The sequence below is a fragment of the Anabrus simplex genome, chromosome 1 (genome assembly GCF_040414725.1).
Source record: "Anabrus simplex isolate iqAnaSimp1 chromosome 1, ASM4041472v1, whole genome shotgun sequence".
Classification (NCBI taxonomy): Eukaryota; Metazoa; Arthropoda; class Insecta; order Orthoptera; family Tettigoniidae; genus Anabrus; species Anabrus simplex.
The window spans coordinates 1,124,251,935-1,124,273,337 of NC_090265.1; the positions used below are offsets into that span (position 1 = coordinate 1,124,251,935).

General features: G+C 40.7%; 1 non-coding gene across 1 annotated transcript; it reads right to left on the minus strand.

Annotated features, from left to right (window-relative positions):
* Positions 1-21,048: 21,048 nt before the first annotated feature.
* Positions 21,049-21,164, minus strand: LOC136859290 (U5 spliceosomal RNA). Its single transcript, XR_010858939.1, has one exon. It is a non-coding gene; the product is annotated as a U5 spliceosomal RNA (small nuclear RNA).
* Positions 21,165-21,403: the final 239 nt, after the last annotated feature.

The window sequence follows — 21,403 nt, forward strand, 5'->3', positions numbered from 1 at the left end:
AGTACGAGAAGGTACCAGAAGGTTGGGGTAGATAGAGCAAGTATTATGGTGTTTAAATTCCTTGCTGTTATGTGTGTTTACCTTCGATGTATATGCTTTCGCGCAGTATTTCTAAGTTAAAGATTTTTCTGGCATGACCCAGAACCTTTTGGTACTATTGGCAAGTCTGGGATACCAGGAGACCCTAAGTTGGGTGGTTGTAAGTAAACGATGTATTGTGTTTTCAGAGCTAGGCCTGATTTATAACGAATATTATAGTAATTAGCAAATTGTGCTGGTCACATGTATTTATAGCGTTTTACAAAGGTGCTTTAAATTGGGACATGTCCCTGGTGTTGTTAAAAATTGTGTACCGAAGTAACGCAAAGCTTTCCATTTATATAATAAATTGTTATCTGGCAAACTTATCGTGCCTTTAAGTCCCATTCCCTCGGCCCACCGCTTCTTCCCATAAAAGCTACCGGGTATAAACCCAGTACAAAATCTGGTAGCAGATTGTGGGTTGAAAGGGGCTGGTCTTACTTATACTTGTCAGTTAACGTTTTGTAGGGGTGGAGTCTGGAAGTTCTTTCGTCGGGGTATTTCTTGAGTTTTCGGCCTTTCTTAAAATGTCTACTCGTGACGTTCCCTACCCGGGGGCGCCTCCGAAAGGAGGAGCTACTATATGAGCTAAAAATTCGTAATGTTGAATCCAGAGGTACAGTGAAGGGTGATGAAGCGTTATTAAGGGCAAGCTTAAATAGGGCTATTTCTGTCCCTCAATGTACTGAGGACGAGGTCGGGACTGCTGCGGCCCTGATTGACGCGAATCTTTCGGATATTATTTCAGTAATCGATTTCCTAGAAAGTGATGTCGCTTCACATCACCAGCTTCGAAGAGTTCAAGGTCGCTTGACCCACTATGTCCATCGCATCGGAGACCTTCTCTCCTTGGACTTAGGCGAGGAAATAAGAAGCCAGGTTAAGGGATTGGAGACTAAAGCGCTTAATCTCTTAGAGAAAATTGACCAATGGCTTTCTAATTTGGTAACTAAACCTAAGTCGGTTCCTGCCAGTTCTATTTTACTTGGAGAGGAGCTAAGTAAACCTACGGAGAATGGTGCGTTTACCGAACAGCAATCCGTACGGCCCACTTTACCGTCTTACGTGTCTGCTTTTTCTAGCATTCCCCACCCGCTGACATTAATGTTAAAGGGGGCTCTCCCGTATTGTCAATTCGGCTAGTGATGCGGTGTCTTTTCTCCGATTTTTCGTTGAATTTCAAGATCATGCCTCAGTTTTCGGGTTATCGCATGATCAAATTTTACAGATTATATACCCGCATACGGATGGAGTTCTTTCTCAAAAAATCGTCAGTGCTATTGCCGAAGAAAGGTCCCTTCAGCAGTTTCATGCGTATCTATTGACCCATTATATTCCAGCTAGGGCTCTCAATTCATTTATTCAAAAGTTTTATTTCAGGGTACAACGTATGGAGGAATCATTATCTGCCTTTATCTCTGATATTAGATTTTATGCGAGGGTGTTTGCTCTGGATTATTCGGAAGAGCAGATGTTTGCTACGATTGTGGAGGGGATTTCACCCATCTATAGGTCTTGTTTGTGTTTCGTGGCTCACCCCCACACCTTCGTTGAATTGGAGGCTATGGTCGTCTCGGCCGAAGGGGTTCGCCATGCGGACTCTTTACGTATGGGTAGTGAGTCCTTGCCAGCTAAAGTTGCTAGTACCCCTATGTTACGAAAGCCGGTTAATTCTAGGAAATGCTATGCCTGTGGGTCCGCTGATCATTTACGAAACCGCTGTCCTTCTCGTACGTCGGGCGCGCGGCCACCTCATGTGGCAACTGATGTGAACATTTCCGCTAGCAGTGGCGATGTTATTTGTTTTCGCTGTGGCCTCGCTGGACATATGGCGAGACGTTGTACCGGAAACCCGAGTTCCAGTTGACTAGGGAAGGGGGCCAGTGTGCATTCTTTCACCGATGGAACCCCATTGGATAACCGAAGTAAAGTTGTGCCGGTAAATCAGTGCTCTATTACGTGTCCGGTGGAGTGTTCGCGGATTTCCGCTGATGTTAGAGGATGTGTCCCTTTCATCAAGGTCGAACTTGGGAACGAGCCCGTTTCTGCGCTCTTGGACTCTGGCAGTGTAGTCTCTCTGGTTAGTGAACAGTGGTACGTCGCCCATAAAACTATTTGTAAGTTTTCCAATTTAGAACCCAGTGTTCAGGTTTTGTGAGACGGTGAAGATTCCGTTAACTATCGTTAGTTCTTCGCTTTTTTCTGTCACGCTCCCCCCCAGTGTGAGATGGTGTGTGATCTTAGCCATCTACCTGAGGATCAGGCGCAGTGTTAGGGAGATGTGTAATACCTTTTCTGATGTATTCACACGGAAAAATTAGGCATGACTAACATCTTAGAATATAAAATTGAGGTCTCGGATTCGATTCCTGTCAGGATTCCCCATTATCGGCTCTCCCCTCCTAAGATGAAGGCTTTGAAGGAGATTGTCGATAATATGCTTCGGGAGGGAATTATTCGGCCTTCTATGTCTGCCTATTCGTCGCCTATTTTTCTCGTCCCTAAACCTCAAGGTGGGTTTAGGCCTGTTTTAGATTACAGGGTCCTTAATAAGAAGATTGTATTACAGTCGGTTCCTCTCCCGGATTTACACTCGTGCTTTTCGTGGTTTAAGAATGCCAAGTATTTTACTGTCTTAGACTTAAACCAAGCCTATTATCAAATTCCTCTCGCGGAAGAATCGCGCCATTTGACGGCCTTTGCCACCGATTGGAATTTGTACGAATTTTGCCGACTACCTTTCGGAATTTCCACTGGCGCCGCCGTGCTCACGAGGCTCCTAGATAAGCTATTTTCAGACATTAAGTTCAAGTACCTTTACCACTATTTGGATGATGTAGTTCTTTACTCTGAGACATTTGAAGACCATCTCCTACACCTACGTGAAGTCTTTACCCGTCTTCGCCACGCCGGGTTGGCCGTCAAGCTGTCTAAGGTTTTCTTCGCGAAACCGCAGATGTCGTTCCTTGGGCATATTGTGTCGGCCGAGGGCGTATCTGTGGATTTGTCTCGAACGCAGGCGATTCGTGAGTTCCGTCCTCCGAAGGATGTGAAAGGAGTTGCTCGATTTGTGGGCATGATCAATTTCTTTCGGAAGTTTATCCCGGATCTGGCTAAACGTGCGGCTCCGCTTAATTTGTTGCGTCGTAAAGGGGTAAAATTTGAGTGGGGTCCGTCCCAACAAGCGGCTTTCGACGACCTTAAGTTAGCCATTTCGAATGTCCCAGTTTTGGCGATGCTTGATTTTTCCAAAACTTTTATCGTGCAAACTCATGCCTCTTCATCGGCGGTAGCTGCTGTATTGTTGCAAGAGTCAGAGTTTGGGAGACGTCCGATTGCTTATGCGTCTAGGACGCTTTCGTCCCTTAAGTCTAAGTACTCGATTTATGAGCTGGAAGGGTTGGCTGTATTATTCGCTCTTGAAAAATTCCGTATGTACTTGGAGCATGTAAAATTCTAGCTCGAGATGGATAACCAGGCATTGAGCTGGGTGTTAGGTAGGCCAAGGAAAACTGGTCGATTAGCTCGGTGGGCGATTCGAATTTCGGCGTTCCAATTCGACGTCCGTCATATTCGGGGTACCGATAATGTCTTGGCTGACTCCCTGAGTCGTATGTTTGGTCATCCCGAGGTTCAAGACGACGACCCGTCCCTTCCCTTGCTTAATGGTTCACCGACCCTTTCGGGTGCGATTTTGTCTGACACCCCGCTTTCGTACCATGATGTTGCCAAGTTTCAAAGCGAAGATCCGGTGTTGGGTCCTATTGTGCGAGATTTAAAGAGTGGGAACCACCTCCCTCCTATGTTCTGAGAAATGGGGTCCTCTGTTGTCCCGCTAGGCACGACCAAAAGAGGAAGGTGGTGGTACCTGCCATATTAGTACCGATGATATTTAAATATTATCATGAGACTCCTCTTGCGGGGCATCTGGGAGTGTTCAAAACGAGGGAGAGAATCAGGGAAAATTTCATTTGGAAAGGTCTAGATGGTGAAGTACGTGAATTGGTTAAGGCTTGTAAGATCTGTAGAGTTAGTAAGCCAGCGTTGAATACGAAGGTAGGATTTCTTTCCTCTACTAAAGCTACGCGCCCCATGCAGCGTATTTTCATCGATTTCGTGGGACCCTTACCTAAATCTAAGGGAGATGGGAACAGGTTCGTTTTAGTTTGTGTTGACGGGTTTACTCGTTTTACGTGGCTGTTCCCAACTAAACTCGCTACCGCTGACACCGCGGTAAGATGCTTGAAATCCATTTTTTCCATCTTTGGTCCCTGCCAGGTTTTAGTTTCAGATAACGCTAAGGCTTTTACTTCCAACCTATTTAGGAAGTTTTGTTTTAGTCTATCCATATCGCATGTTACCACATCGGCGTACTATCCCCAACCGTCATACGCTGAAAGGGTCAACCGTAATTTACGTTCTGTCCTCATTGCGTTCCACCATGAAGATGTTTAGAGGTGGGGTACCTCGATTGCCTGGTTGGCTTTCGCCTTTAATACGGCTAATCATGAGGCCCATAAGGCGACCCCCTTCTCTTTAATGTTTTCGTTTGTCCCTAATTCTCCCTTAAGCAACTTGTGGAGCATTGGTGAACTATTGCCTGAGAACATCGATCCTCCTAATATTAGGGCCACCTGGAAGCGTGCCTTGAATAATCTTAAGAGCTACCGTTTGAAGGAAGAGGAGCGTTATAATCAGGGGCGTAGGCCCTCGAACATCGCCGTCGGTGACAGTGTATTTGTGAAAAATTTCACCCCGCCTGGTAAATTAGCTCTTCGGTTTCGGGGGCCCTGTACGGTAGTGGATTTTCTTACTCCGGTAACTCTACTTCTCAGGGACCCCAAGGACGGAAGAATTTTTAGGGTCCACGTCTCGCAGGTTAAGCCTGCCTAAGTTTTTTTTCTGTTTAAAGTGGAACGAATTTGCCTTGCTTCTTTATTATAGTGTGGGGTTTCTTGGTATTCCTAGGGTAAACTGTGTTTACGTTTGTGGGGCGTTAAATTAAGTTATTGTTTGAATTTGTTATCTTTCCGCTACCTCATCCTTTCCTGTATCACCCTCCCCCTCCCTATTGGGTTTTGGGTATGGTCGTTACCTCCACGTCTGTGCTCGGTTATTCCGTGTGCGGTCGCTCTCCTCTCTCTATGCCCGTCCCTCCCTCTGAATTGGGATGTTGGTGAAACATACTGTTGGCTCTGCATTTATTTTTCAGTTGCCCGGAGTTTCTGCCTCGCAGTTTGCTCTCTGAGAGGGCCCCTCAGTTGAGCCTCTTGTCGGCTTCAACGTCTCCGGCAGCCGTTCCTTACGACTAGTATGGACACTTCCTTATGCACTGAGCCCCAGGGCTACCATGCTCCCTGGATTGTTCTTCACATGGAGGTTGCTTGGCTCTCAGGCTCTTCCGTCCTGATGGAATTTCTAACTGTGCTATGGTATTAAGCACAATTACATCGCTCGGCGCTGCTGGGCATTGGACCCTACTCTCCAGAATTGCTGGTAACCTTTCTTTGCAACATCTAGTGAAATGCTATCCTCGGAGGTGTGACACGGCGCGAATTGTTGTGTTCGTCTCATGTACGACCACCTTGTTTGGGTCTGGAACTTAGTCCTGAACGACAATCATTTCTACTTAAACCAAAGTTTTCCATGGAACTTTACACCCTGTTTGGAGTTTTGAGAGGGGAGATCTGTACCGTGAAGAACGTTTTCTTCCTACTCCTCGTCTTATTTCATTTGTGTGTAATTGTGCTTGCGAGCTGTTTTAATTGAGGTTTTATTTGTACATGTTATATTGTATTATGTTTTCTTTGGATTGCCCTCTTCTTCCTTAAATAAAGTGATGTCCTTATTCCATTATGGCCTCAGGATAAAGGGAAGTTTCTTCCCGTCCTGGGGTATTTTCCATCTTATGTTGGCTGTTGTCCTCTTGGCTCCACGTTCTGGTGAGAAAACTCCCCCTCCCCTTTGGGTGTGCGCGCGCCTCTCCCTGCTGGGCAGGCGAGCGCTCGCTGGACCTTGTGGTCATTCTGACTTACTTGCTCGCTCGCTGCACACTTGCAGCCGGTCCCGCCGCGGCCTCGAACCGAGTACCCACCAGACGTGGAGTAAGACTTTAGTGAGTTACCCCTCTTGTGTAGCGCGTTAGGAACAGTTTGAGGAAGCCGATCGCGATCTTAAAGAATCTATATGTTGAGTAGGATTAAGCACTAGTTTATGTACGGTTTTAATAGGTTTCTCACCCCGGGCATATTTCACTCTAAAACATAGTATGCATGCCAGATTTATTTTAGGGTCTTGTGACCTGTGCTTCTTTTAGCCATGTTGTCCTTAGGTATGGGACAGATCACCTTTAAACATTGTCTTTAAATCTGTATTTGCGTAAAGCATTTCCGTCTCAGAAGTTTAAAGGAGTTGTGTAAATGAGTGTAATTATTGAGTACGAGAAGGTACCAGAAGGTTGGGGTAGATAGAGCAAGTATTATGGTGTTTAAATTCCTTGCTGTTATGTGTGTTTACCTTCGATGTATATGCTTTCGCGCAGTATTTCTAAGTTAAAGATTTTTCTGGCATGACCCAGAACCTTTTGGTACTATTGGCAAGTCTGGGATACCAGGAGACCCTAAGTTGGGTGGTTGTAAGTAAACGATGTATTGTGTTTTCAGGGCTAGGCCCGGTTTATAACGAATATTATAGTAATTAGCAAGTTGTGCTGGTCACATGTATTTATAGCGTTTTACAAAGGTGCTTTAAATTGGGACATGTCCCTGGTGTTGTTAAAAATTGTGTACCGAAGTAACGCAAAGCTTTCCATTTATATAATAAATTGTTATCTGGCAAACTTATCGTGCCTTTACGTCCCATTCACTCGGCCCACCGCTTCTTCCCATAAAAGCTACCGGGTATAAACCCAGTACAAAGACGATCACGCCATCAGGGACACCGACTTAGCGCGCGAAGTGTGGAGGACAGAAATCAAGTAAAATGTTCGTAATCGCCGAACGATATGGGATCAGAATGCGACACGTGAATGAGTATCGCCAATTTATTAAGTGGGATAAATTCAGAGATCCAAATCCACCTGCAAGTGCCGATTTGGGATAACCAACCCCCTCCCTCTGGAGTGAACGCAGATAACCCACGCGCTAAACCAGGTCGACCATATACACTGGGGAGTCGAGCTTCACAGCAACCAGTCGTTTGAAATAATTTGATACGCTGATACGCTGACACGGTGACTCTGTAACTCAGTACCAGGAAACGCATGATAGATTCTGTTAGATTTGAAAGTACGTTAGTAGTCATGAAGGTGAAGATGAACGGTGAGAATTATTTAGATTTTTGAGTGTAAATAATCAGTATCACTGTATGTGAAATTAATACATTTCTCAACATTTCATGTGTTGGAATTTAAAGGATCGACGGAACGCCGATAGTACTTTTTGAAGACAGTGTTCAGAGCCTGAAATAAATATTTCAAGATAGACGGTGAAACAATTATTGTAGCAGGGAACTGTGTGAGCGTGCAATCGCAAGACGGCCTCGTATACGCCAGGAAGCGCCGGTTAAAGAACGCGATACGCGCCGGTTCGAATGAAACGACACTTCATCGTAATGTGTCTTGACTCATGGTTCGGGCACAAGGAAGAATATATTGTGCAAGTGTAATGGGTCTAGAGGCACCTATAAGTGATTTTTTATTCTTGTATAAATTATTGTAAATTCTCTAGTAAGATGTTAACCATGGGTAATCGCCCAGAAGTGTTTTGTTGTGTTAATTTTATAAAGTGCGACATGATGTACGAGTAAATCACCATGGGGCCATGAGGCTTCTCATCTGCTACGAGACAATGGAATTCCACATAGGAATGAGTACACGAATTTAATATATTTGGGGATGGTGTCGCGACAAAACGGGATACAGTGTAGATTAATCATGGTTACTTAACGTGGATCGCCTCCCGAATCCATGATTTTCAAGATAGACGGACGAACTAATTTATATTAACGTAATTATGGGTTAGATTAATTAATTGCGTATTTGTTTGTTGTATATAATATAAATATAGGTTTTATCTTTAATTAATGTATGCTATTTGTCAATACTTTGATCAAAGTTCATTTCAAGTGTTAGATTTCTTTTTGTGCTAACCCATTTATTTGATTTTCAATCACTGCGGTGATTAATTGTATTTTAGTATGAATATTTGTTACCAGACAGCCAGATTATGAAAGTGCCAGAGAGTGTAAAATTTGTGTTGCGTACGGAAGGTCATAATAATAATAATAATAATAATAATAATAATAATAATAATAATAATAATATTTTGTGCGCTTGCAAGTTAAAGTATAATAATAATGACAGTGCTTCGTGAGTTGGCTAGTGAAAATAATAATCAATGTGGAGATGACATGCAGCGTTAAAGACTTTAATACGGGCAGTAAATTTGATTTTGACGTAAATTGTTGATTTCACGTTTTTGGACTCTATAATAACCATACCAATTTGTTTAGAAGTGATAGAGGCACGTATATAGGATGGTCACGTTATGTTGAAAGCCCAGAGTGGTTTGAGCCCATTTTTAAGATCGGAAGCCGTGCGGGACGAAAATCCGGCATGAGGTGAGAATTGAGCCGTACTGTTTTTGATGATGGAATAGATAAATCTCGATTCCTAACACGATATAATGTCAGTTCCGGTGTTATGAGTGGCAGAATCCACGCACCGAGGATTAATTAGTATATTAAAAGTTAGCAATCGCAGGCATTTGATGTATTTGCCCAGCCGCGATGTGCCATGGGATTTGAGACGTGTCTTGGGTGGACATAGTGTCCCCATAAAATTAACGGCAGTACGAGAATGAAGGTTACGGTTCCGAATACCGTGGTGTCCCGATGGATGTAAATCGGATCTTGGTGGTTCATATTGGGACTCAACATATGTGACTAAATTCTAGAGACTGGAAATAAAAATATAAAACTTTCCATTTTTAATAATAATAATAAAAATAATAGTAATAATAATCCAAGTGAATCTTTACTTAAATCAATTGCTTAGCGCCAAAGTAGCCCGAAATTGTAAAAGCATATGCATTAACCATAAATACCGCTAACGGTAGTGTAACGCGTGAAATAGAGTTATCATAATAATAATAATATTTCGAAGTGGAATAGTAGGAAGAATTTATTAGATTAATTTGAGAATAATTATGGTGAGATCAATGTAAAATATTAAATCCGTGATGAATAACTGATACGATAATGACAATCTCCACAAATGATGATGATGATGATGATAATAATAATAATAATAATAATAATAATAATAATAATAATAATAATAATAATTTATTAGGAAACTGATCATGAATTTGTGCGGATAAATTACTTGGAATAACGACCCTTCGTTTGAAACGTCGGCAAGGGTTAGCATATAATCATCCCAGATGATAAATGATAATAATCAAATATAGGATTATTATTGAAATTAATGATAATAAAATAATTGATGGTAGTCACAGAATATGATAATGATCAGATAAAGAATAATAATGATACTGATTTAATAATCTTAGGAAGATATGATAGGGGCAGTCGTCATATGTCGAATTGCTCGGAACCAGATGTTGGTTTTCCACGTGGGAGATTGTTGGCGGTAAGTGCGAAATAACCCACGGACGGGACATGTCTTCATTGTGCGAGCATAGTAATGAACCTTTCCGTACGTCTTGTCGTCTTGAAAAATGTAAATATTGAGATAAGCTTTGAGTTAACGAGCTACATTTGGCATGTTTGTGAATCTGGAAATATAGGCTAGAGTTTGTCCGTACAATAAATTCCCGTTTTAGATACGACAACATTTCCACGGTGGGGATCCGGCCCACTAGAATGTACATACCGGAAGTGACTCATGTCCAACGGAACGGGGAGATGACTCTCATGCGAATGTTACTCTCATGCGAATGGGGCGTATTTACCAAATATTTTACACTACCAGAGTAGTGAGGTGAATCCAAGTATTATGTCTTTTCTTTTTCAGGATGAAAGTTTTTCAATGTAATAATTGTCATCATGTGCAGTTTGCAAAATAAGTCAATAAATTGCTCCTCATTGCAATTTCAATTGGAAACAGTTTTCATATCTTTTTATTGTAGTTAGTCCAGTATGCCCATGGAATTTAAGTGTAACTTCCCAATCCTATTGTGGAGTCCTATAATCAGTATCTATGAATGAGCCATACTCTTTGCCTTAATGTGCATGCCCCGTTCATCCCTGTGTTCATTTGTGCGCCTATTTGATATTTTTTGATAAAATTTTATTTTATTACGAACCGATCACCTCTGAGATAAATGCTAGTCTGGGACTCAGGAGGTGAGCGGGTGCAATACGGGCGATATTTAACATGTAAGGCCACCCGTGCGAAGCCGGGGCGGGTCAGTTAGTGCAGTATAAATACCCGCAGTTCATTTCAATTTAGTTTTGGTGTATTTATGTCTACAATTCCTTGTATTAAAATCTGTAGTACTAATCACCTCACAGAAAGAGATACCTACTCCTGCAGTTAGGTCGGATAATACGCGAGTTCAATGGACAGGGGAGTGCTTGATTATCTATCTTGCGACGGAAGTTCTAAACACAATTGTGGTCAAACATATCAACAATGACTTATGATGTAATACGGGACTTCCTGTTCTCAGGACGATTGAAGCCCAGGAAGCAAAGTAGAGTAGCTAGTCAAGATAAAATCCCACACACTTCTTCCGGGCCCCCTTAAAAATACAATAACCATCATCATCTGTACGTAGACATTGAGCAACACGACTATCATCATTATCTTCACCAGAGTGACAACGAAAACAATGTGCAAAGTGACGGAAAAATGACGCAAAGCTTCATGTTTTCGATTATTAATTTTAGGTGGTGGTGTCGATTGATTAGGGGATAAAACACTACGATTATCAACCACTCATAACACTAACCACAGCTGAAAGGGGAAGAACCGGACTAAGTGGCTCAGATGGTAGAAGTACTGGCCTCTGAGCCCAACTTGACGGGTTCGATCCCGGCTCAGTCCGGTGGTAAAAATAATAGTGGTGTGTGGTCTCCGGAGAGGCCTGCTGCAGGTCTTTCGATTTGACGGCGTATAGGCGACCTGCGCGTCTGTAGGGGTGAGGCCCTATCTAAGATGAAATATACCATAATGCTGAGAACATCACAAACATTCAGCCCCGAGCCATAAAAATTAACTAATTAAAGTTAAAATCCCCGACCCGAGACCCCTTGGACCAAACGTTAGCTTGTTAACTATTTAGCCATGGAGCCGGACGTACTTGAAAGCGCTCAAATACGCCGGCTTCATGCTGTAGATTTACCGACACGTAAAATAATTGTGGGACAAACTGCCGGCGACTCGGTCTCTCCGCAAACCGTAAAAGTGGTTAGTGGGAGTTATTATTATTATTATTATTATTATTATTATTATTATTATTATTATTATTATTATTATGTGCATATGGACCCAATGGATCACGCAAAGCTCTAACAATTCTGTTTCTTGAGTTGCCAAACAGCTCTCATCCTTTCTCCGTGGAGCCTTTTTCGTTCTTCTGTCCACTTTGCTCCAGTCTTCTTTTTCACTTCATTCTCTGGTTGCACTTTCCATCCATTAATTTTTTTCCTGTAGAGGTTTCTGTCCGCAGTGTCAGTTGAGTTCACCTGGGCTTTTTCCAGATCCTTCTTCACTTCCAGTACCCGTGGAATATTTTTTAGATGTTCTATGTAGGTGAGAATTTTGCGGTACGGCAATTCCGTGGCTTACAGATGTGCAAGAAGGTGCCGAGGTGAATCTTTGGGCAGGGAAATGACCAGAGCGTAAGTTAAGGCACTAAATTTTGAAGTTTTATTTCTTTCCTCCTATTTGTTTAGTTTAAAATTTGATAGATAGAAAGTCTGAATAAACAATAATATAATAATGAGCTCGTGAGCTCCCACAACAACAATGACTTAAAGTCCTAAGAAAGAATTATCAACATGATAATATACAAGGGGATGAGCATTGTAGCCCTGAACAGTACACTATTTATAAGAACATGTTTGCTCCACTAATTTATACAGCCTAAGAGTCTAAGCTCCAAACGTTAAAATAGTCCAGCCTCTCAGAGGTGCAAGTTTCTTACAAGGTTATGCCTGGCAAACTTTAAATAATGTATTTACAGTCACTTCTGCTCAACAGTTTGTTACACACTGGTCTATAAACAATTACAAAATAAACAGAGGCAATGAGTGCCCATTCTAAATGGCCTTAATGTGAAAAGAAAAGGTTTACCCCGATCGGCCATGAACAAAATGCTAGGAGGCGACACACTTGCACTCCTTCTAGAAAAGCTCTTAAAACCCTAAGTGGGCTTATGGCCCGAAGTTGCAGAGGCTAAGCCTATTCTACAGAGGGCCGACTAAACGAGAAATATTGAATGCCAAAAGTGTGTTAAGTATATAGAGGTTTAGAAAATTTTAGTCACCCCATACCAAGTTGAATGGGAATCAACAGGGGGTAGTCACACTTTGTTCCCTTACATTACATGTTTCCCAACGGGGATTTGAACAGAGTCCTCAGACTTGCCGAAAATCTACACTTAAACCACGAAATGAGAACTTTACATGAAGAAAAGAAGTTTGAAACCCTCCCTCACGCTATTTGCTGGAGCCATCACATGTTAAGAAAATTCTGCCATTACCTTGAGTTGCTGGGCCTTCCGAACGCCGACCCGTGGCCCCTGTCTCCTAATAGCGCGCCACACTCACTAAACTGGAGCGATGAAGATGACAATACGGCCTCAGAGCGCCCGGTTTTTATAGCATTTCGAGAGGAAGTTTCCAGGACTCTTTACAGATAGGCTGGGTGCCTGTACACGCCCCCAATTTTAATTGGCTAGAGAAAATATTCCCAAAATTTCTGATTGGTTGGTAACTACAGAAGAAGTAAGCAGTAGGTGTGTTGCCAACTTTGATACATGAACAAAACAGTAGTAAAAAACTAAGTTTATCCAACTTTAAAATAAGACTTTCCCTTGAGAATTAATTGTCCTTAATCACGCCATAGGGGGCACTTAGGCCGATGGTAGAGACATCTAACAGTTGGAAACACAAATATCATGCATTACATTAGTTCAAGTTCAATAACATAGATGGCCTTATAGAAGGCGCGCAGTTTAACTGGGAGGTCTACCCCCGGTACAATTATTATTATTATTATTATTATTATTATTATTATTATTATTATTATTATTATTATTACTACTACTATAACTCCGCCTGCAGTACCTACTGGGTGGATTAAGTAGCCCAGTTGTTGCTGTTGCCGGTTCCAAGCCCGGGGAAAGGAGGAGGATTGACTCAATGCCGTAAAATGATAGCCAAAGAACATCTTGAGGCAACCTCTGAGATTCAATACCTTAGTTCTCACAACTTCATTAATCACCATCTCATAAATCATTATCACCTCACTGGGTCACATCCAGAGTTGTAACTCGGGACCTAGTCCCACCACTGGTAATACCCCGACAATCAACTATGAAAAGATATCAAAGGAATATGCCACCGTCTGAACCAAATGTCAGAGAAGGCAGTACTCGGATACGGTGGGCTGCCACCTTGAAGATCCAGTGCAGTCGGAGGCATTGAAATACCCACATACCGACAAGACTACTGAACCTAAGTCAAAATCTAAACCAAACCATATGTCATATTTTGCAACACATATGTAAATTACCTTCTACAAACTGGTAAATTAAAAGTGATAACCGACAAATGGACCAGCACAAGATTCTCATTATGGGATTACAAGAAATTAGGAACATCGATCAGGACGTACTGGAATCTCAAGGGCACAGACTCTACAAAGGTATACCAGGAAAGAGTGTGACAAAAATATTCCCCAGTTTGGAACAGGCTTTTTGGTTAGCCTTAAAATAACAAACTCTATACAAAAGTTTAAATCTCATTCCTCAAGGATCTGCACACTTACGATAAAGACAGCTAATAAAGTGTATACCATAACTAATGCACATACTCCTGCCAATTATAAGAATAACTCTTTAAAAGACCGCGTAAAGATAGAAAACTATTGGGATCTACTCGACGATATCCTAAATAACATTCCTAGAAACCATGTTAAAATATTAATTGGAATTTTAATACCCAACTAGGAAGAGAACGTAGATATCGTGGTGTAATTGGTAAAAGGCCTGCTCAGAAGAGAACAAACAAAAAATGGTCAAAAACTCATTAATCTTTGCAGGAATTATGGCCTAATATAAAAATCTACATATTTTAAGAGAGGTAAGGTAAGGGTGTATTCTGCCCGAAGGCAGGTCCGAACCTCCGCAGAGGTGTACCTGAGCCGGAGTTTACGTACAGTAGGGTGGCCAGTTCCTTTCCGCTCCTCCATTCCCTCACCCCCCACCAACAGCGCGTGGCAACCCATCCAAATCTTGACCACGCCCAATGTTGCTTAACTTTAGAGATCTCACGGGATCCGGTGTTTCAACACGGCTACGGCTGTTGGCTATTTGAAGAGAAAACCACAAAAACTCAAAACATGGAAACATCCAGATTACACTAAAAGTGAATGGCAATTAGATAATGTATTTATGGATAAATTATATCACAAAAAAATTTATAATGTCAGGGTTCTTTGAGGAATAGGCACAGGCTCGATCATTATATAGTTAAAATAAAAATAAAATTAACTCCCCAAAGGAGAGCACAACAACAAGCTTATAAACCAAAAAGGAAAATAGATCCTACACTGCTTGTTGGGGACCTTTGTTCGTGTTCATTTGTTTATATACCCATATTGTCTCCGTAACTAAAGAAAGAAATTGCTACGTAAAGGTGTGTTTCCATAACCTCGCTCTCCCATCACGATTCACGACATTTTTGGGGCCGAAACCCGGGATAAAGGGTAGTCCATCAGGTGCCATGTCGTCTGATGTTCACCACAGCCGCAGCAGGTGTGTCGTTTTCTTAAGAAACTCCTTTCCTTTGGATTTTCCTTGGATCTTCCAATCTCATCTCGTAGCCTGGATAATTACTTCCGTGCAGTCCGTGGCCAAGGGGAAGTTTCTCTTCTTGAAGTTCGTTATTCTCTTACAGTCTTGGCACCAGTGGCCGCTGTTCTTACAGAACACGCAGTATGAGTTTGGTGGTCGTTTGTTGCTGGATATTGACTTACTTGCTCGGGCGTTAATATTGAAATTGGCTGCTGTCGGTACGCAAACAGTAGATATTGTTTTGTTACAAGACGACGTGCTGCCCAGGTTGATGTGGAGAACAGCTCGCATCGAGGAACTTCTCCGAGGAAGAGACGGACGGGTAAGAACAGTCATCCTGAGTCAGTCAGCTGGATCCAGAATTGGCCGACCGATACAACTGGTCATCCCTCTGGAGAGTGACCAGGGTTGGCCTAATATCTCTTCTTTTACCGCGTGTATGAAGCATCTTTGTTCGTGTTCATTTGTTTATATATATTGTCTCTGTAAATAAAGGAAGGAATTGCTACGTAAAGGTGTGTTTCATTAACCTCTCCCTCCCATCACTACCACAATTCACGACACTGCTAATTAAAAATGAAAATAGTCAAAAAGCAACAGAAAATTTTAAATCATAGATAACACAGATGACCTAGTTTGTAACCTTCAGCAAATTGCAGAAGAATTGGCCCCAATAAAGCCTCGTAAAAATTAGCGGTGGAATAATGAATGTGTTGATATGATTTTAAAAAGACACAAAGCGCGGTTATTGCACCAGTCCCAAAAATCTGAAGCATCTTTTCAAAATTTAGTTAAACAGCGGAAAGATACAACTAACATTAAGAAGAATAAAAAGACAGTATCTTGAACTCTGAACTCAATTGAAGAAGAATTCAAACTATCACATTCATGGAATTATTACAATCTATATATATAAAATAGCTTGTCCTGACTGACTGACTGACTGACTGACTGATTCATCATCGCCGAGCCAAAACTACTGGACATAAAGAAATGAAATTTTGGGGATATATTCACATTATGATGTAGGTGCTCGCTAAGAGAGGATTTTTGGATATTCCTTCGGTAAGGGGGTGAAAAGGGGGGGTGAAATTTTAAAATGAGTGTATCTATATCTCAAAACTTTAAACGTTTATAGATGTGAAAATTGGTATTTAGAATCTTCTTTAAAAATAAGGAAACACGTATTTTTTTTGTTTTCAGAAAATCCCAATAGGAGGGGAGAAAAAGGGTGAAAATGGGGGAAAATGGGTTGAATGCCTTTAATCAGGATACCGGTACTTATATATCAGAAACTGAAGATATTACAGACCTCAAAATTGGTACTTTTGATCTCTTTTAAAAATAAAGAAACACGTATTTGTTTGTTTTTGGAAAATCCAATTAATGGGAGGGTGAAAAGGGGGTGAATTTTTAAAATGAGTGAATCTATATCTCGAAACTTTTAAAGTTTACTGATGTAAAAATTGGTATTTAGAATCTTCATTAAAAATAAAGAAACACGTATTTTTTTGTTTTCGGAAAATCGCAATAGGAGGAGTGAAAAGGGGTGAAAATGGGTTGAATGCCTTTAATGAGGCTACTTATATATCAGAAACTGAAGATATTACATACCTGAAAATTGGTGTTTGGGATCTCCTTTAAAAATAAAGGAGCACTTATTTTTTTGTTTCTGGAAAACCCAATTAAGGGGGGTGAAAAGGGGGGTAATATTTTAAAATGAGTGTATCTATATCTCAAAACTTTTAAAGGTTATAGATGTAAAAATTGGTATTTAGAATCCCCTTTAAGAATAAAGAAACACGTATTTTTTGTTTTCGGAAATCGTAATAAGAGGAGTGAAAAGGGGTGAAAAATGGGTTGAATGCCTTTACTGAGGCTACTTATATTTCAGAACCTGAAGATATTACAGACCTGAAAATTGGTGTTTGGGATCTCCTTTAAAAATAAAGAAACACGTATTTTTTTGTTTGTGGAAAATCCAATTAATGGGGGGGGGGTGAAAAGGGGGTGATTTTTTAAAATGAGTGTATCTATATCTCAAAACTTTTAAAGTTTATAGGTGTAAAAATTGGTATTTAGAATCTCCTTTAAAAATAAAGAAACACGTATTCTTTTGTTTTCGGAAAATCCCAATAGGAAGGGTGTAAAAGGGTGAAAAATGGGTTGAGTGCCTTTAATGAGGCTACTTATATTTCAGAACCTGAAGATATTACAGACCTGAAAATTGGTATTTTGGATCTAATTTAAAAGTAAAGAAACACGTATTTTTTTCGTTTTTGGAAAATCCAAATATTGGGGGGTGAAAAGGGGGGGGGGTAATTTTTTAAAATGAGTGCGTCTACATCTTAAAACTTTAAAATTTACAGATGTAAAAATTTGTAGTTAGAATCTCCTCTAAAAATAAAGGAACACGTATTTTTTTGTTTCCTGTAAATCCTAAGAGGAGGGGTGTAAAAGGGGTGAAAAATGGGTTGAATGCCTTTAATGGGGATACATATATCTCAGAAACGAAAGATATTACAGAACTGAAAATGTGTATATGGTATCTCCTTTAAGAATAAAGAAACACGTAATTCTTAGTTTTTGGGAAATCCAATTAATGGCGGTTAAACAGGAGTGACAAATTGGGGCGAATTTTTTAAAAGACTATATCTACAGAATATCTTGGAAACGTAAAATGTTACAGACGTAAAAAGTGGGTGTTTGGAATCTCCTGTAAATGTAAATAAACATATGTGATTTGTTTTTGGAAACTCCACTTAAGGGGAACTCAAAAGGGGTGAAATTTTAAAATGAGAATTTTTACAGTATATCTAAAAAAAACTTAACATGTTACAGAAGTGAAGGTATTTTTTATCTCTATTAAACATAAAGAAACGTGTGTTTATAGTTTTCGGAAATACCACTTGGATGGAGGGGGGGGGGGGGGTTGGTGGTAAAAGTGACTGAAAATGGTGTTGAATTATTTTAATTATTCTACTGATATCACAAAAATGAAGACGTTACAGACGTGAAATTTGATATTTGCAATCTGCTTTAAAAGTAAAGAAACACGTATTCTCGGAAAATCCAATGAAGCGGGGGGGGGGGGGGGGAAGAATTGAAAAATTAATTGGCTTAATTGTATGAGAATACATACATCTAATAAAAACTAAAGTTGTTACAGACGTGAAAATTCGTATTTGGATCTCCTTTAAAAACAAAGAAAAGCGCGTTTTGGTGGGGAAACCGTCTTGGAAGGCGGGAGTGTAAAGGAGTTGAATTCCTTTCATGAGGACACATACATCAAAAACTGAAGAAGTTAGAGTCGTGATCATTGGTATGTAAGAAGATCCTTTACTATTAAAGAAACAAGTATTTTTTGCGGGAAAATTCACTTGGGGGGGGGGGAGGAGTATTGTGATATGAAGTGCAGAAAGTAAATTATTTTTATTGGGATACTTATATCTCAAAATTGAAGGTAATAGACGTGAACATTGGTGTTTGGAAACTCCCTTAAACATAAAGAAACAAGCATTCTTTTAATTTTCGGGAGGGGGGAGGGTGGCGTTAAATAAACTTAACGGCGGTGGGGTGTAGAAGTAGGTGAGACCAATTGATTTTAGCTGTTATTAATGTACTTATAAGGATCCTCCGTTGCTCAGGCGGCAGCGCGCCGGCCTCTCACAGCTGGGTTCCGTGGTTCAAATCCCGGTCACTCCACGTGACATTCGTGCTGGACAAAACGGTGGCGGGACAGGTTTTTCTCCGGATACTCCGGTTTTCCCTGACATCAGCCATTCCAGCAACACATAATAATAATAATAATAATAATAATAATAATAATAATATTCCGGACCGTCGTCAAATGTGCGGACCGCGCTGGAAACGGCTCCTGGACGGGTAATGACTAAGAATGCAGTCGGGCCGCGGGTTCAGTGCCGCCAAGGCACCCAATATGACACCACGCCGGATCTCCTGAAGGATTTTATCCATATTAAAAATGATTATAGGAAAAGATGGCAAAGATTTACGGACCCATCTGACCGGGAGGAATACCTGAGCCTAGCCCGGGAAGTACGAAATCGATTGCTGGAAAGGAAGATTGAAAAATGGGAGGAAACGTGCCGTAAAATAATAGAAAATCAGTCAGATCGGGAATTTTGGTGGATTCTCGCATAAAACGAGTCAGATCGCGAATTTCGTCGGATTATATATCTAGAACAATAAGCATTCAATTATAAATTTCAGTATAATACCGTAGCGAAGCACGGGTATCTTGCTAGTATTAAATAAAAACCACATTTGACTAACTATGAAGTCCCAAACTTATTATTCTTCTTCTTCTTAATAGGTTTACCCTCCAGGGTCGGATTTTCCCTCGGACTCGGCGAGGTATCCCACCTCTATCGCCTCAAGGGCAGTGTCCTGGAGCTTCAGACTATGGGTCGGGGGATACAACTGGGGAGGATGACCAGTACCTCGCCCAGGCGGCCTCATCTGCTATGCTGAACAGGGGCCTTGCAGGGGGATGGGATGATTGGAAGGGATAGACAAGGAAGAGGGAAGGAAGCGGCCGTGGCCTTAAGTTAGGTACCATCCCGGCATTTGCCTGGAGGAGAAGTGGGAAACCACGGAAAACCACTTCCAGGATGGCTGAGGTGGAAATCGAACCCACCTCTACTCAGTTGACCTCCCTAGGCTGAGTGGACCCGTTCCAGCCCTCGTACCACTTTTCAAATTTCGTGGCAGAGCCGGTAATCGAACCCGGGCCTCCGGGGGTGGCAGCTAATCACACTAACCACTACACCACAGACCCAACCTTATTATTACAAGATGGAAATGGTGAATTAGCCCACAACAATTACGACAATGGACAAATCTTGGATAAATATTTCAAAACGCTCCTAAATTGTGAAGAAACAACTTCACTTAGATATCAATAGGCACCGATAACAATCCCAGCAGAGAATATAAATCCTCCTACAATAAAGGAAATAGGGCCTATACACAGCAGTGAATGATATGAAGAATTTTAAAGCATCTGGAGAATATCAGACTTTTGCAGAAATTTGGAAATATGCTGGAAGTTCAACAATAATTGCCCTTCATCAACAGCTAGTCAACATCTGGATTAAAGAAAAATTCCAAGAACATTGGACAACAGCCATCATCCATCCACAACATAAAAGAAGGGGACAAAACAGAACTACCGAGGGATTTCACTCCTGGACATAAAGTTTTCTCTAGAATTATTCTCAATAGAATTAAATTGCAACTTGACAATAAAATAGGAGAATATCAAGCAGGTTTCAGGCCTTGGAGGAGCTTCCCTGACCAAATTATGAGCCTCAAACTGATAATGGATTACAATAGGAAAAGAAACAGAGATATGGTGATAACATTTATCGACTTCAAAAAGGCCTATGATTGTATTCACAGGAAATCTTTATTAAATATTTTACGACACATGGGATTACATCCTAAATTAATAAATATGATAAAATTAACTCTTACAGAGACGAAATCAAAAGTAAAGTTCAGAGGCGAATTATAAGACCCATTCGAAGTAACTACTGGGTTACGGCAGGGTGATGGCTTATCACCATTACTATTTCATTGTGCACTAGAAATGGTAATGCGAGAATGGTTTAGGAAATGCCCTCCAAATATTAAAATAGGTAGGAAAATATAAAAAAAGCCTTGTTTTGTAGATTATATGGCGTAACTAGCCAAAGATTCAGATGAAGCAAAAGCTCAAATATCAGAGCTTCACACCATTTCAAATAAAATTGACCTTGAAATATCATTTGAGAACACAGAAATTATGCTCCAAAAACCAACACCATTAAAAGAAACACATATTAACGGTACTAAAATTAAAATTGTAACACAATTCAAATATCTAGATGAGTTAATAACAAATAATTTTAACGAAAAACCGTCAATTCAGTCGTCACAAAATTAGTTATAGACTCATCAATTGTCCCCCTCCACGGAAATCTTTAGTAAAAGGCGAAAGATTTATGCGGTTTGAAGGGCAGATAAGGGCAAACAAGTTATCTAAGGCAAAAAATTAACACGGGAAACTTACAAAAAGAAATGCTTATCCATTAATGCAAAAATCAAACATTATAATACAGTCATAAAGCCAGAAGCCACATATGCCGCAGAAACATTATTCAGTCTAAACGAACAAACCAAATCTGACAGATTACAGAAGATCGAAAGACGAATTGAAAAACTTGTATCAATAAAAGCTATCAAAAAGATGGGCATTGGCGAATAGCACC